Below are 15,423 nucleotides of genomic sequence, written 5' to 3' on the forward strand. Positions count from 1 at the left end.
AGACACCAGTGAGGTGGGAACAAGGGGACCCTATCTGGAAAGATCCCATGGACCAGCGCAGAGACCCTTCCATCTGCTTCCCCTAGAGAAACCACCCTAAAAGTGAGCTGGTCTAATTCCAGTGATCACCATGTACCATTTCATCAGAAACTATAAAAACCAACCCAGACTAATGGTAGCAAAAAAAAAAAAAAGAATTTATGAATTTATTAACTTTAATAGAAAGTTAACAAAATTACCAAAAGTTCCCGATGGACTCCCTACAGGGTTGACAAATGGCAGATGTTTTGGCCTGTGTCAGGGAAAACCACCAAGTTTTCTTTCTTTGACATTCTAGAGCAGTGCTGACCTGTCCTGGTTTCTAGAAGTGGCCAGGAACAAGGGAGGTCAGGTCATGTGGGACTGTGTGCTACTGGGCGGGTCCCTTACGATCACTGAATGCCCCAGCTTTCATCAGAGTCAAGTCATTTGGCCATGGACACTGTCTCAGGACCACCACCCCAATATGCACACAAGGCTCCCCCATATTTCTGGCTTCTTTGTAACCAACCCATCTTTGGTTGATTGAGCCTGTCCACATGCCTATCTGTCTTCAGTAGAGGCTGTCAAGGCAAATATCTGACCCTTCAAGCTTCTATTCTAGGAGGGAAATTCTGCCTTCCACTCACAAAGCAAGGATCCCCCAAACACAGGAAGGAGGTTTTGCTGCTAAGCAGGAAAGAACCATCCCATTTTAACCAGTTTTCTTTCCTCTTTGCCAAGGAGCTCCTCATGGTTACTCAGGGAGGACCTTCTCTTCCCAGAAGCATGTCACCTAGTGACCCAGCCAGGACAAAACTGACAGTATTGTGAAACTTTGCTCAGTCCCCATCTGCTTTCTCCTGTGAGAACACCCCATTTTAGTGGCTGGGGGCAGCCCAAATCCCCTATGATAGAGGAGGACCACCAGATACCTAGGGATTGAGAGGCAGCAGGGGAATATGGGAAGGAACTTATTGGCACCTATCATGGGTACAACTGATTGAAGCCCAAACCAGGAGAAAGGCAAAACACAGACCAGAAACCCATGACTGGCTTTATTATGACATTGCTTATAGAAAGGAACTCCTGATGGACTCCCTTTAGAGTTGGCCAATGACAGATGGCTTAGCTCCCCAGACAAACTAAATAAAATAACTAGTTTTCCTTCTTCTCTGACATTCTATAGTGATGCCACTCAACAAATCTCCATCTACCATGATGGAGATGTTCTATGTCTGCACTATCCAGTCTGGTAGACACCAGCCACAGGTGACTATTGAGTATTTGAAATGAGACTACTGCTACAGAGGAACTGAACTACATTCCTTAACATTGATGTTTAAATCATCACCTGTGGCTAGTGACTACCATATTGGACAGTACAGCTCTGGGCTATGAAAAATGACAAAGAGGAACTGTCAGATCCAAAGAGTCTTCGGTTTGGGGCTGGGGATATAGCTCAGTTCGTAAAGTGCGTGCCTTGCATGCACAAGATCCTGGCACCACAAGAAAAAAAAAATAGTCTTGGTTTGAATCCCAGTTCCATGCCTCACCAGTTAGCCAAGTGACCCACTGCAAGTCACTGAGCTCATTTAGGCTCAGTTTCCTCATCTGCAGAATGGGCTATAAATACTACGATTCAGATTTGTCGTGAGAATTAAATAAGATACAGCCTGGGACAATGCCTGCCACCTAATACATGTTCCACAAATGGCAGATTTCTTTCCTTCCTTTATTGGGTGGGACCGTGGCGTCCTCCAGGGAAATAATAATTGCAAATGTGAGGAGTCCTTCTGGTGAGAGCATTCAGTCTTCTTGGAAATGTAATATTATTTGGGGAAGAGAACTGAAAGGGGCTGTGTAAAAAGACTGCAAAAGGAATTATTTATTAGATACAAGGAGGTATCCCAGAGCCCCTTTCAGGAAGAAACAAGATGCTGGGCTTGGACGGAGGCCAAGCACCTGAGACACACTTGATGGTCTTGCTTGGCTGCATGCCCAGGTTCCGTATGGATGAGACTCTGGGACCTGAGGGAAGCTCAGGGCTGGGAATTGAGCTAATGGTTTCTAAATTCACATCTTTGATGTTTCTGAAGAAAGCCAGACACGAGTTGGCTGCTAATTGCTTCCTTCTCAAGCACTTAAGGGCTATGTGACCTTGGGCAAGTTAGTGCACCTTTCAGACCTCACTTCCCTATTTGCCCAGTGCAGGGTTGCTGTGAGGATTTGCCCAAGGAAAGGGTGTGAAAAGCTGTCCCAGGTGTAAGGCACGCTAATGCAGAGGGATGACAAAAAAAAAAAAAACTGTATCAAAATCTTAGAGCCAGAAGGAGACCCTAGAAGAACTGAGGCTAGTACCTGAGTCTCTGGACTGGGTTTCAACTTAACTCATTTGTATCCTCTGCGACTGGCCCATAGCAGCACACAACACACTTATTAATAAATGTACATTATCATCATTCACTTTTCAAATTAGCAGATTTTTTTCAAAGCATAATTCAATGTTGGCAAGGATAGACAGAGGAGCGTTTTCATCCCACTGATGATGGAGTGAGAAACTGGCACAAACTATAAGGAAAATTATCATGATGATTAACAACCATTTGAGTTAGTCCATTCCACATCTAGGAACAGATTTTGAGGAAACAATGAAATATGCTCCCAAAGATGTAGACACATGCATGTTCACCCCAGTTCTGTTTATAAAAGGGAAATATGTCCAACATTAGAGAATGGATAGCTGAACTTAAATGTTGGTGACAGGAAATATTACACTGTCATGAAAAATTATGTTTTTGCTGGGTGTGGTGGCACATGCTTGTAATCTCAGCAACTCTGGAGGCTAAGGCAGGAGGATCACAAGTTCAAAGCAAGCCTCAGCAACCTAGTGAGGTCTGAAACAACTTAGGGAGATCCTGTGGCAAAAAAAAAAGTGGGGGAGGGCTGTGGATGTGGATATAGCCCACTGGTAAAGCACCTCTGGAAAGGAAGGAAGGAAGGAAGGAAGGGAGGGAGGGAGGGAGGGAGGGAGGAAGGGAGGAAACATTTTTGAAAAGTATCGGATGAAATGGGTAAATGTTCCTGAAGATTCTCATTTTACAGAAGAGAATTGAGCCTCCAATTATCCAGTGAAGAGGTCTCAGAGCCAAATTCAAACCTGTTCTAACCCAACTTCAGAGCCTGTGACTTTAGCCTTTTTGAAATTCACAAACTGATTGATTGTGAGGAGCATCCGCCCACAGTTGTGTTCTGTTTGCCCTTCCCAGTGTTACAAAGTTGAGACTGAATTGCCACGGTTTAAAAGCCAGGAGATTGCCCATAAAAATTGGGATTTTCAACTTCTCTTGAAAAATCTAAAGATCTGGCTACTGGGGCTGAGGTCATGGCACAGTGGTAGAACGCTTGCCTAGCATGTGTAAGGCACTGGGTTCCATCCTAAGCACCGCATATAAATAAATGAATAAAATAAAGGTCCACCAACTTCTAAAATTTTTTTAAATAAAATAAATAAAGATCTGGCTACATTCTGCTACCCTGTGTGACAATAATAGGCTGAAGAGAATAACAACGGCACCCCAAACACAGGATCATGCACTTTTACTTTGACATTCGCCCACCCCACCCCGAGCACCAACCCCTGACCTGTCTCATTCCTGTCTGGCCCTTGTATACATTTGAGTTTGTACATTTCAATGACTGGACTTGCCTTACAATGTACTGAGCAAACAGAGGCTGGCAGAGACGTTGGAGAGGGATTTCAAAAGTCAGTTGGGAAAGTAGATCACGTAACATACGTAAGTCCTTCCATTCCTACAATGGCAAATACTTATTTAAGACTTTACAGACTATATTTTTAATAACTAACTTCCCCTCCGGTGTCCTCTTACTATTTCAACTTTTCCTTTCCTACCACCTTGGTTTCTTGATCTATTTGTAGATTTTAAATCACATTATTACGCTGTGTGACTTCTTGCAGGTTTCCGTAAGTCCTTTTTGGAGTTAGGCCTGGGAAACAAACAAATCTATACATAAATATTTGCTTTAAGGGCTTGGATCCAGGTACTAAAAAGAAACAAAAAAGAATAACAGCCAGGGGCGGTGGCACACTCTTATAATCCCAGCAACTCTGGAGGCTGAGGCAGGAGGATTACAAGTTCAAAGCCAACCTCAACCATTTAGCAAGGCCCTAAAAAACTGAGCACGACCCTGTCTCAAGATGAAAAAACAAACAAACAAACAAACAAAAAAACATAAAAAGGAAGGACTGGGGATGTAGCTCAGTGATAGAATGTCCCTGGGTTCAATCCCACGTAGTTTTTAAAAAATTGTGAATTGCAACTGCCAAGTTATCTCAATTTCCCTACAATGTTCAGGCTCAAGGAGAAAAGGACAGAAGGAATAAGAGCTGGAAGCAGCAGCAGCTATGAGTGTGTGCTTAGGTGCTCCCATCCACCATTTCAGGAAAAGCAGCCTCAAACTGTCATCTCCAACTCTTCAAATAGGTTTTTAAGTTCTATCACTGAGGCAATTTAAAAAAAAAAAAAATACTTGCAGATTCCCTAACATTCTTGGAGGGAGACTGTCTTTTTATCTTGAATCTTGATAGACCTATGGCTGATTTAAGCGATACAGTAGGGCAGAATTGACACTATGACTTCCAAGTGGGTCATAAAAAGACACAGCTTTGGCTTGGCACAGTGGCACATGCCTATCATCCAAGTGACTCAGGAAGCTGAGGCAGGAGGATTGCAAGTTTGAGGCCAGCCTCAGCTATTTAGCAAGACCCCATCTCAAAATAAAAAATAAAATGGATTGGAGATATGGATCGGTGATAGAGGACCCCTGGGTTCACTCCCCAGTACTAGGAGGGCAGGTGGAAATGGGGAGACACACAGTTCTACCTGGTTTTCTTGGAATGTTTTCTGCCCAGATGACTCTTCCTGGAATCCTTCCTGTTGGAACTCAGTATCCATCCTGTGAGGGAGCCCAAGCCACACTGAAGCCACTTGTAGGTGTTCTAGTCAAAGATCCGAGCTGAGCCCCATATTCTAGTCATGCTGTTTCCTGTCCAAATTCCTGGCCCACCAAATCTGTGAGCAGAATATAAGCCTCATTTGTGCCATTAAATTGGGGGTGGTTTGCTATCCAGCAACAAAATATCAAAACAGTAACCCAAGAACACAATGTTACTGCAAATGATTTTAAATATTCTCCATAAGGGAAAACCAGTGTACATGTGGTAGGTTCCCTTTCATAATATACCTATCATTTCATCTCCCTCCCCAGGGTGACACTGTAACAGTGTCCTTCCAGATCATTTTCTATATATTTACACATGTATATATAATAGAAATACATGTCTCAGCAATCTCTTTAAATTTACAAGAACTTGAATTTGGTAATACATTTACATGCTGTGATAGCCAGCTCCAAGATGGCCCTCAATGACCTCCCCCTTGTATTCAAATCCCTGTAAGGTCCCTTTCCACACTGAACCAGTATTGCCCTACATGACCAAATTAACATGGCAGAAATAATGTTATATGCCACTTCTGAGATTAGATTTTAGAAGACACTCCAGCTTCCATCTTGGTCTCTTGCTCTCTCTTTTATATCCCTCATTGTAGGAGAGATCAGTGGCCATATTGAGAGAAGCACTGTGGAGAGGCCCATGTTGAGAATAACAGAGGTCTCTGGCTAATCAGGTAGTTTGGAACTGAGACCTCCAGCCAATAGCCACCCAAGTATGCCATCTTAGAAGTAGATCCTCCAGCCCCAGGGAGGCCTTCAGATGACTGCTGTCCTAGGTGACATTGGTATTATAATCTCATGACAGACTTGGAGCCAGAGATGCCCAGAAAAACTGATTCCAGACTCCTTATCCTCAGAAAACTGTAAGAGATAATAAACATTTGATGTCTCTGATGCTGAGTTTGGGGGTGATTTGTTCGTAGCAATAAATAACTAATACTCATGGTTCAAAAAGGAATATAGCCAGTCAAGTGTGGTGCTGCACGCCTATAATCCCAGTGACTTGGGAGGTTGAGGCAGGAAGATAGGAAGTTGAAGGCCAGCCTTAGCAATTTAGTAAGACCCTCAACAACTTAGCAAGACCCTGCCTCAAAATCAAAAACTAAAAGGGCTGGGGATGTGGCTCAGTGGCTAAGTGCCCCTGGGTTCAATCACTGTTACCAAAAAGAAAAAAAAAAAGTTATATCTAAAACTCTCTGTCACTCCTACATCTAAACACCTGGTCCCCTATCCTCTCCCATGTCTCCCACCTCACTTTCAGTAAGCCATTGGGAAATGGGATTATCCTGGGTATAGAAGCTGACACCCACCTCCAGCCCTTCCCACAAATCCTATTAAGGAGAAGCTGCAACAGCAGCTGTCACAGCAGGCCCTGTTTCCCCACAGATGCCACCTTTCCCTGCCAGGGCCTTACACACCCACATGTGCCCCCACATCCCGTTTCACATCTGAGGGTGGGGGCTTCCCCTCCTCACACACTGGTGGAAAACATGACCTGGCTTTTTTCTTTACCTCGTAGAAATCGGAGATCAACACTCACCTCCCAGCATCTCGTCCCAGGCACCGATCTCACCGGCCTCTCTCTTGTGGGCACTCGCCCTGCGTCTGCCCCAGCCCGGCACCCTTCACTTCAGACTTCCCAGAGGGTGTTAGTCCACTTTTCATCTCCATCACAAAGGCTGAGATGAATCAGCCGATAAAGAAAAAGGGTTTATTTGAGCTCACCGTTTTGAAAGTTCCAGCCCATAACTGGCTAACTCCATTGCTCTTGGGCCTGTGGCAAGACCGTTCATCAGGGCAGGAGCAGGTGACAGAGCAACTTGTTTACCACATGGCCAGGAAATGAAAAAAGAGAAAGAGAAAGGCCTCAGGTTCCTCCATCCTCTTTAAGAGCACACCCCCGGTGACCCGAAGACCTCATTAGGCTCTACCCCTAAAGTTATGTCCTCCCAAAATTCATATGCTGAAATCCAAACCCCCAGAGTGATGGTGTTAGGGCAGGCTGTGGGGCTATTGGGAGAGGATCAGATTCAAGGACAGATCCTTCATGAATGGGATTAGTGCCTTATAAATTGAGGTTCCAGAGGGGTGCCTCATTTCCTCCCACCTCGTGAGGACACAATAAGAAGCTGCCATGAGTCAGAGAGTAAGCCTTTACCAGACCCCAATCTGCTGGCACCTACATTTTGGACATTCCAGCCTCTAGATCTGAAAGCAATAGATTTCTGGTGTTTATAAGTCACTCAGTCCATGGCACATTGCTACAGCATCCTGAATAGACACTCTTCATAACTCCCCCCAACCAGAAGCAACCCCTTCAACGTGCACATCAATAAACAAACTGTGGTATGTCTATGCAATGGAAAACAGTTTAGAAATGGAAAGGAATGAACTACTAATTCCTGCAAAAATTTAGAAGACTCTCAACAGATTATTATAGAGTCAGTTTCAAAAGATTACATACTATGTACGACTAATTAGAACAATTAAAAATAAAAATAAAAAAAAATTACATACTGCTGAGTGTGATGACACACCTGGAATCCCAGCAACTCAGGCTGAGGCAGGAGGACCACCAGTTCAAGGCCAGCCTCAGCAACTTAGCAAGACCCTCAGCAACTTAGTGAAATCCTGTTTAAAAAAAAAAAGTGGGGGAGAACCCTGGATTCAGTCCCCAGTACCAAAAAAACAAAGTTATATATGATATGATTTCATTTGGGTGACAGTCTCTAAAAGTCAAAGCTATAAAGAAGGACCTGTGGTTGCTCCAGGTGGAGGTGGGAGGAATGTGTCACTACAGAGGGAAACGCGAGGGTTTTTGAGGGTGGATGAACTGTTCTGTATCTTGTTTGTGGTGGTGGTTCTATAAATCTACGTGTGTGAAAACTCATAGAACTATACACACGGAAAAGAGTAAAGAAGGAAGAAGGTACGTTTTACTAAGTGTTGTTAAAACAAACAGAAACCTTGTGGTAGCCAGTTCCTAAGAGGGTCCACAGTGATCCTTGTCTTCTGCTAGTAGTTAGGACCTTGCGTCCCTTCTCACTTTCAGTAGGGCCAATCTGAGTGACCTGTAAAAATGGCAGAAGTGATAGTACGTGACTTCCGAAGCTGGGTCGAAAAGACACTGCAGCTTTGTGTTGGCACGTGGACCACTCATTCCCGGGAAGCCAGTCACAGTGTGGCAAGGACCCTTGAATGACCCCAAGGAAAGGAGCTGAGGCTATCCACCGCAGCCAGTCCCAACTTGCCAGCCATAGGAGTGACCTACCTTGGAAATGGGGCCTCCAGCCCCGGCCGGGCCTTCAATCGGCTGTAGACTTGGCCAATGTCTGACTGCCACCTCCTGAGAGAACTCAAGCCAGAATGGCCCAACCAAGCTACTCTGAGGAGTGTCCCACAGAAGCCGTGAGAGATATTGATTATTGTTTTAAGACACTACATGTTGAGGTTATTTGTTATGCAGACATAGAGAGCTGATACAAAGTTAAATTAAGAAAGGTGTGGTGGAGCATGCCTGTAATCCCAACTCTTTGGGAGGTTGAGGCAGGAGGATCACAAGTTTGGGGATAGCCTCAGCAACTTAGCAAGACCCTCAACAACTTAGTACCCTGCACAGTCAAAAGCTAAGTTAGATATTCCGTTCCTCCACTCGAAACTTCCAATGGCCAGATCACTCACATAAAGCCAAAGGTGAGGTCCGCTATGATCCAGCCCCCGTTTTTCTCAGACCTCACCTCTGGGCCTCCCTGTCCCTTACACTTGCCAAGCTCATCTCCACTTCTATCCAGAATACTTTCCAGATAGTCCCACAGTTCGCTCCTGCACCTTCGAGTCTCTACTTAAGTGTCACCTGGACACGGAGGCCTTCCTTGACAGCCTTAGTCCCTCTCCCTCACCCCACTTTGTTCTCCCTAGTCTTCTACCACCTAACACAGTAGCTGTTTTTCCTTGTCTCTTTCTCCTCCACCAGAAAGCCATTTCCATGGGAGCAGGGACTTAATTCACAATGGCTCCGTAATTCAATTTGTATTCTCATTTCACAGATGAGAATGCCAAATTCCAGCAGTTACACGCTGGATTAATGGTTAATGTAGGCCTTGCACACAAGCCTTTGGACATCAAGCCCAGTCCCTTTTCAAAGGGTCACCCAGTCCAAAGACCTCGTGTTACAGATGAAGAGACAAGAGTTCAGAGTGGACCAGAATCTGCCACAAATAGGCAGTTCTCTGCCTCTCATAGTCCCCTCACCTCTACAACCCTGGCCTGAGTCCTTGACTCCCTCTAAATCCTTCTCCTAAGAAGTCTAATCCTCTGGAGCCGGGGGGTGGGGGGAGTGGGGGGTGGGGGGTGGGGGGGTGGGGGGGGGTGGGGGGGTGGGGTCCATTTACCCAGCAGACTAAGTGTTCAGGGTTCTTGTTTGCTCACTGGCAGCAGCTGGGAGAATATGGCCTCCCTTTGAGCAAACACAACAATGACAAGTCAGGGGGAGGTGTAAAGGGGCTGCCAGAGCCCTATAAAGCTTAATCCCTCCTTGGGCTTGGGAAGCATTTTCTTGGGCTTTGCAAGCCTCTGGAGGCCCTGTGCAAACAACATTCACAATGAAGAAACTGAGGCTCAGAAGGGTGAGGCAAGTTCACAGAATAACTGTAATCAGCATCTCCTATGCATCAGATGCTATGACAATATCAGGACTTCAAATTCTCACAACCACCCTACAAAGAATAGAGCCATATCAAAGGCAGCTTTAACAAATTGGGGCAGACATTAATAAAAATATGTTTTTATGTGTCAGTTAAAAATAAATATAATTCAGAGCAGGGTGAGGTGGCACATGCCTGCAATCTCAGCACCTCAGGAGGCTGAGGCAGGAGGATCACAAGTTTGAGGCCAGCCTCAGCAACTTAGTGAGGATCTAAGCAATTTTGGGACAGCCTGTCCCAAAATAAAAAATAAAAGGGCAGGGGATGTGGCTCGGTGGTTAAGCACCCCTGGGTTTAATCCCCAGCACCAAAAAGAAAAAAAAAATTGAAAACAAACTGGGTTGGGGAAGTGCTGGGTTGTGGCTCAGTGGCAGAGTGCTTGCCTAGCATGTGTGAGGCACCGGGTTCAGTTCTCAGCACCACATATAAATAAATAATCAAATGAAATAAAGGCATTGTGTCCATTTATAACTAAAAATAAAAATAAAAAAAAAAAAAACTAGGGCAGAAAGAGAATACTTTAATACTTCAGGACCTGGCTTGAAGGTAAAATGAGATACTACTGGAGACATTATCTCCATCTGACAGACACAAAACTCAGAGGTTCAGACAGGCTAATGATTTGTTTGAATCACATATTAGTTCATGGCTGAGCTGGGATTCAATCCCAAGCTTCCCAGGATATGTAGAACCAGGACAGGAGTCAGGTCAAGACCAGTGCCTCCTTTCTAAACCACCTGAAAAGCCAGTGGAACCAGATGGCATAGGGCATGGGCACTACACTGGGAAAGAGGGAATGCACAGCCTCTTTGGAGGACAATATGGCCATGTCCACCAAACTACATGCCATTCTGACTCACCACTTCCAGAAACATAACCCTCATTCACGTTTCTAAAAACATCAAACTTTGAGGCCTCACGGTAAATTAAGGGCATTATAGTCCAATCATGTTGTGGAATATTATGTGGCAGATAAAAAAGAATGGAAAATAATTACATACTTATGTATGTATGGGTATATGTTACATGTGTGTATATATATGTGTGTGTGTGCACATATATATAGTTTTGGTACACACATACAGATGTATGCCCATGTATGGCAGGAGAAATTTCTGGAAGACTTGTACAGAAAATTGCTAGTACTGTGTTTACTTCCAGGGAGAAGGAATTCAGACATTTTTCACTCTACAGACACATTGTTTTGCACCTTTTGATTCTTTTTACCTTGTGCATGAACTTATTTTCAATAGTATGGTAATTTACAAAACCAGGGCTCTGCCTTTTGGCACTGCCCTCAAGGGGTGCTTACAGGGAGCCTCTCACTTATCCATGGCTCAGGTGGCCCCTTAGTGAGCCCTGAAAATCCCCTGCTCTGACCTTTACCTGTCTTTGCCTCAGCCCAGAGACAAGCTCTGATTAAGGTTTGATCAAACACCCTCCATCTGGCTCCCATTGGGAAGGGTCAGACTTTATCTGGTGTCCCAGACCTTCATATGCTGCTCAAATTTGTCCCTTCCTCTTGGGTCTCTGCCTCCCTGAATCCATGCCTGGGGTCTGCACACCTCAGTTCTTTGCAGCGTGGTTCATGCAATTCTGCATCTCCAATGCCTCCGCCCCCCCCGCCCCCGCCCCCGCCCCGGGGTAGCTGTTGAAGTCATGCCCATCATTCCATTCAACTCCTCCCTCCTCCAAGATGCCAGACGTCCATTCACCTGCCGCTTTCCGCATATTCACTCAACCTACATGTACAGGACACTCTTATGCCAAGCACTGCTTAAGAGCTGAGACGGGGAGACATGTCAGCACGGTCCTGCTCTTGAGAACCTCTGGCCAGCTGGAAAAACAAGCCTAGTCTTCTGATAAGTTACACAGAGGCATCACAGGACAGAGGTTAAGGGCACTGACTCTTGTGTCATGCTTGCAGGTTTTGAGTTCCAGCCCCGCCACTCACAGGCTGTGTGATCGTGGGCTAGTTGCTTTACCTTCCTGTGCCTTGGTGCCCTTATCTGTAAAATGGAGATAATAAGAAAAGCAACTCTCAGGGTTGTTCTGTGAATCAGATGATATAATTTATGTGGACAACTTAGTTGGCACATGGTAAATGACAACGTTAATTATAATACATGTCAGTTTTTATTACAATTTCGAGGTGTTGTGGAGCTCAGAGGAGGAAAATTTCATAGAATTAGATTTTTTAAATCTTTCTTTCGCTCTTTCTCTCTCTTTCTCCCTTTCTTTCTTCTTTCTCCTAGGGATTGAATGCTGGGGTGTTCTACCACTGAGCTACATTCCCAACTTTTTTGAGACAGGGCCTCACTAAGTTGCTCAGGCTGGCCTTAAACTTGGGATCCTCCTGCCTGGGACTCCCAAGTTGCTGGGACTACTGCTGTGTGCCACCACATGGGACTTGGAATTAGGAAACGGAACGAGTAGGTTAGAGCACAGGATGGTCTAGACGTGTACCATGGGAAGGTTGGTGGAGTTTGAGGGGACTGTAGTCTCTCCTTGTCATTTCAGTGTACCTACCTCCCAGCAGTGAGCCCTCTGCCTCTTATTCCAAGGTGTCCTGAGGTCACAAGAATGAGCTGAGGGCAGTGCTCAGTGGTAGAGCGCATGCCTAGTAAGTGGGAGGCTCTGGGCTCCATCCCCAGCACTACCGAGTAAAGTGTGGCTGAGGGAGGTTCTCCCAAGCCACCTTCACCATTCATCCCACCTCCTTAAAAAAATTTTTTTTGGTGAAGGCTGAACCCAGGGCCTCATGCATGCTAAGCACACACTCTCACCAAGCTACATGCCCAAACCTTAGTCTCAAGGTTCATGTAATATTTTTCTTGGAGCCCATCCTACTTTTTGTAATGCAAGTAAATTTCTTTTTTTTTTTTTTTTAAATACAACTAATTATTCTTTATTTTATTTTATTTTTAGTGGTCAGTGGACCTTTATTTTTTAATTTATTCATATGTGGTGCTGAGAATCGAACCCAGTGCCCCCAACGCTAGGCAAGTGCTCTGCCACTGAGCTACAACCCCAGCCTCGGAAATAAATTTCTTAAAAGCAAACTCTGAACCACATCTGTAAATGAAAAAACAGAAACAGCAAGTATCAAAAATTAACTCTAACAATGTGAGTGACTTGCAGCTGGCTGAGGCTGTCTGGCTCCCAGCTCTGCTCTCTCCGCAGGACAAGTACCAGGGCGCAGAGAGCAGCTAACCACATGCTGGCACTGAACAGCTTTCTCTCGGCAATGTTGGCAAGATTGGGACAACACTGGAAAGCTAGACCTCTTTCTTCTTCTGCGAGTACCCAGCACCTCCCGAACCATCTTGGACACCATCAGAGTTGAGAACACTCCCACACGCCAAGAGAATGATGTCAGATGGCTTGAGGTGGTGCCAGTTTTATTTAGAGGCAGATTTTCGGAGGGCTGGCGTCCACCCCGGGCTGCCACCCCAGGTGGGCATTGTTCCTCGCTTCTGCTGAGTCACCGCTCCTGGGGAGGGAGGTTTCTGGGAAATGCCTTTTGTTGTCTTCCTCTAGCTGTTTACTTGGTGATGCCTGGCATCCTGAGCTGATGATCAATAAAGGATTAGATGTAAAAACAAACCAAACCTGCTTGCCAGTTAAATAATGTCATTTCAAGGGAAAGGTCCCAACCCTGAAATAAACCAGGTTTCAAGCAAGAATTTGAATTAATTCTGACAACATAATCCAGAGTGCAGAATTTGCCTTCAGGCTATGAGTTTTTTCTGTCAGCTCTACTAAGGATAGAAAGAGAGCTGAGGAGAGGAAGGGGTCTTTATTTTCAAGCTAGTGGAAAGCTTATTATTATCTTTTTTTTTTTTTTGCGGTACTGGGGATCGAACTCAGGGCCTTGTGCTTGTGAGACAAGCACTCTACCAGTTGAGCTATTTCCCCAGCCCTGGAAAGCTTATTATTATTGCTGTTATTACTATTATTATGCATTAAGCTGCTGCTTTTTTATTTATTTATTTTTTGGTACTGGGACTTGAACCCAAGGGCACTTAACCACTGAGCTACATCCCCAGCCCTTTTTTATATTTTGATACAGGATCTTGCTGAGCTGCTCAGGGCCTTACTAAGTTGCTGGGGCTGGCTTTGAACTTGCCATCCTCCTGCCTCAGCCTCCCAGTCTCTGGTTTACAGGTACTTGTCTGTGGGCTGCACTAAGCTTCTTTGAGGGACAGAAAATGGAAATGAGAGTTCCATTCTTTCTCCCCGCCCTGCCCTTTCTCTCCTCTCTCCCCGATGCCAGGAGCAGCTACGATGGTTCCGGACAGTGTTTCCCAGCCTTGATTCTTTGAACACTGGCTTCTCTATTTCTGCCTTACTCATAACCCATCTCTACTAGTACTTCCTTATAAAATTTTTAATTGCCTTTGTTTACTTATGTAAATTTGGCCTTATTCTAAGACAAAAGTTTTGATCTAGTTGCATATCCCTGCCCTCATACGTAAGGAGAGACATAGTGGATTCCAACTGAGCACGAGGCATCTGCCCATCACTCCTTAAGGATGCTTGGCGGGACCTGGGGGGCATGCTAGGGTGAGTTGGCAGAGGACTTCTGTACTGCTGGGTGGCTGACCAGCTCTGAGAGCGTCTACCTACCAGTGCTGCTTCTGCTGCCTCCTCGGAGACTGATCTGGCAGCTCCAGGATTCTGCATGTCCTTTTTCTTTCTTTCTTTTCATGGTTCTGGGGATCAAATTCAAGGCCTCGTACATACTAGGCAGGAGCCCTGTCACTGAGCTAAACCTATAGCCCCATGGGACTCAGCGTGTCTAACAAGTTCCCCCAAGTGAGGCCACCAATTGTTGTCCCATGACCACAATTTAAGCGAGTCTTGGGTCACTGGCATTAAAATCACCCGTAGGTGCTCAGAAATAAATAAAAATGCAGATTCCTACGCACGACCCACCAGTCACTTGGATTCTTTAGGCAGGGGTGGCTCTGGAATCTGCCTTATTCGGCAGCACTCTGAGGAAGCGCTGGAAACCGCAGCAGCACCTGTAATGTGGAGGTAAGGCATCTGCCTGGAGGTCACTCTGGAAGTCAGGGAAGCTCCCTGTGGCTGGGGCCCTACCCCCTGAAGCAGCCAGGGCTCCTCTTCCCCGCAGCAGCCTCCTTCAGTGCGCCAGCCGACAGGCCCTGCTGGCCCTCCCCTCCCAACGCGCAGGTTACCTTTAAAAGACTCCAGTAAACAGATCGGGAATGGGTCAGTAAACAGAGCCAGACTGGTAACATGTTGACGGTTATTAAAAACGTGAGTTCAGTTTATCACTCACAATGTTTGTGTATCTGAATTGTCCCACAATAAATGCTTTTATTTATTTTTGGGTATGGTACTGGGGACCAAACCCACGGGTACTATATCACTGAGCTACATCCCCAGCCTTTCTGATTTTTAAATTCTGAGACAAGGTCTAAGTTGCTGAGGCTGGCCTGAAACTTGCGATCCTCCTGCCTCAGCCTCCCAAGTCACGGGATTATAGGTATGTGCCACTATGCCCCACACCTTGACACATATTTCAAATAAAGTAAAATCTTTACAAAAATAAAAATATTTTTCAAATAACAACAGTGAGAAATTTAGACCATATTAAGGTTTCATAATAGGAAAATGATGAACTATGGAGAACCCCTCAATG

This window comes from Sciurus carolinensis, chromosome 2, assembly GCF_902686445.1.
Source record: "Sciurus carolinensis chromosome 2, mSciCar1.2, whole genome shotgun sequence".
NCBI lineage: Eukaryota > Metazoa > Chordata > Mammalia > Rodentia > Sciuridae > Sciurus > Sciurus carolinensis.